The sequence below is a fragment of the Echinops telfairi genome, unplaced genomic scaffold (genome assembly GCF_000313985.2).
Source record: "Echinops telfairi isolate 266 unplaced genomic scaffold, ASM31398v2 ScPeMD7_1;HRSCAF=3_0, whole genome shotgun sequence".
In the NCBI taxonomy this organism is placed as follows: domain Eukaryota; kingdom Metazoa; phylum Chordata; class Mammalia; order Afrosoricida; family Tenrecidae; genus Echinops; species Echinops telfairi.
In genome coordinates, this window is record NW_022103896.1 from 60,932,942 (window position 1) to 60,935,809 (window position 2,868).

Below are 2,868 nucleotides of genomic sequence, written 5' to 3' on the forward strand. Positions count from 1 at the left end.
TGATTCTAATTCCTATGATTGTTGGTGATAGCACTTAGTTCAGTTTTGTATATGTATTCTAGACTTTTTGCTCATGGTAACATGACTTGCATATAACATGGATTAGAAAAACAATCACTTTTCTGTCTACATCTCTGAATTAAAATTGGGAGAGAATGTGATCAGATTATATCCTTTTACCATACTTATTCAATGTGTATGTTGTGCAAATAACCTGAGAAATTGTACATATGAAGAAGAATGATTGGAGGGTGTGTTAGGCTGGGTTTTCTAGAGAAACAAAACCAATGAGACTCATATGTACAAGAAAGAAGCAGCCTACACAGCCACAGAGTGGGGAAACCTCGTATGGCTGCAGTCCATGGGTCAGATGCTAAGATGAAGGCATTTCTCAACTCACAGAACTGCCAGCGGATGCACCAGGAAACAGGAGGACACACGCAGACTGGAGGAGACCAAGTTGAGAGTATCCAGTCAGCAGGGTACATGAAGGCTGCCAGCAGCTGCTAGGTTCAGCAGGCTACATAGTAGAATATTGGCTCAAGTTCAAAGAACTTGACAGACAGAGGATACACAGCAACAAGAAGAGGGAGAAAATGTTCTTCACAGCCACTGTTTATGGAGACAGACCATCTCCTCAAGGAGACATCATTCAACTGTGACCTGTACCTTCCAGGGGGGCCTAACTGCCAAGCTATTGAAGATCCTGGACCAAAAACCTAACTATCACGGAGAAGAATGACTGAACAGCCTGTCCTATGCAGACAAAAGACTGCAGCTTTCAGGATCTCAACCTAAAGAAAAGAACAAGGGTCACTGCACCAAAAACAGCCTCGTGGTAAAGGAAGAAAGCACTGACGTTGGCCAGGATTTCATTTTTCTTGACTGGACAGTGAGTACTCCAGCCACAGGAGTGGACTCTACATTGAGCTGCTGACCACAGGTCTTTGCTTCAATTGACTAGTTCCTCCTTTGGAGAAAGACGAGCTGTCTGCTCCTGTAATTATTCAGTCTCACAAACTCAAAGGGGCAGTTCTACTCTGCCCTAGCAGGTCGCTCTGAGTCAGGATGGATTCAATGGCAGTGACCTTGGATCTGTGGCAACAGCAGTCCAGGAATCAAATGGAACGTTGCATTGGACAAATCTGCTGAGAAAAAAACCTATTGAAAGTGTTAAAAACGACAGAAGCCACCTTGAGGAATGGGATACTTGGTCGGGCCTGCAGTGTGTTCAATTGTCTCATGTGGGCCAACACTGAACAGTGAGGAAGGAAGACTGACAAAGAATCGATGCTTTGCATTATTAGGAAGTTGGCAAACAATATTGACTATCCCAGGAATAGTCAGAAAAATCAACAGAGAAATCTGTTGTAGCAGAAAGTATAACTAGAATGCTTTTTACAAATGAGGATGGCAAGACTTCATCTCACACATTCTGGATGTGCTATCAGGAGGGGCCGGTGCCTGGAGAAGAACATCAGCCTGGTAAAGTAGAAGGTCAGCCAGAAGGAGGGAGACCCCCAATGAGATGAACTGACACAGTGGCCGCAAGAGTGGGCACAACCAGGGCAGTGAGAGGCAGGATGGCACAGGACCAGGCAACTTTTGGTCCTACTGTACACGTGGTCATTAGTGAGAACCAACTTGATGGCACCTAACAAAAATTCCTTACCTTTACTATTTTTTATTATTAGCATTAGTAAGCATTCATTTTGATTGAAGATATTTGTGGGTTATGTATTTAAATTTTGTGATTTCCTTTTGTCTGAGGTTACTACATTCGTAACCTTTTTTGTTTTGGATGATTCTTTGATTAAGCTATTCACAAGGTTGGTAAACTGAGATTTTATTATAAAACGAGGGCCCACACTATTTGAAGACAGACGAGCTGATATTCTATGTGATATGTAAGTAGAAATATATTATTTCCGCTATTTTTAAAGCTCTTGAACATTACCATTCTAAGGTTTGTGCAATAAATAGTATGCACCTATTATTAGAATTGTTAAGTGACTGAGGGAGGGGGGAGGAGACTCATTAAATGTCTTTAAGAAGTTTACTGTGTATTGAGAAATCAAAAAGACAGAACACAAAATACTAAGGGAAGGTACAAGACCCCTATAGAAGGGCTTCCAACTCTTAGTATGTATATATGTATATGCATATATACATACACACACATATATTATTTTTCTCTTTCTAAATCTTTATGGAAGCAGGTAGCCTTCTCTTTCTTCCATGAAGCAGCTAGTGAGCTTCAACCACAAACTGTGCAGCAAACAATCCAATGCTTGCCTGACAACATCACTAGGTCAGGCAAAAGTATGTAGAAAATATTCTGAACATAAGGAAGATGTTAAAGGGGCCAGAAGAAAAGAGAAAGGAGAAATGAGAAGAATTCAATTGATAGTCTGCTTTCCTCACTTCCAGGCAAAAGGAACAGATAGCCCTGTCCCTCTGTCATTCTTTACATACCATTGACGCCCCGTGGGCTTGTTTTCCTTCTGATTTAACTTATTTTTGCCTTTATGCCTGTCCTTGACTTTCATTTTAGTTAAAATGACCTACTTCTTTGGTGAGTCCAACCTGCTTCAATAATTAGGTGTAATTCTTATTAGCACTTCTATTTCACTCACAACTGTTTCAATTTGAAAGTTAGGTTCTGTGGTCATGCTTTACAAGGGAGAGAGACGTCAAATTCAAACAGACTTCATGGTGTTATTGCTGCTGTTAGGTGCCATCAAATCGTCGTTAGCAACCCTGCACACAGCAGAACAAAGCACTCCTGGGTCCTGCAGCATCCTCACAACTGTTCCTATGCCTGAGTCTATTGTGGCAACCACTGTGTCAGTTTACGTGGTGGTATCC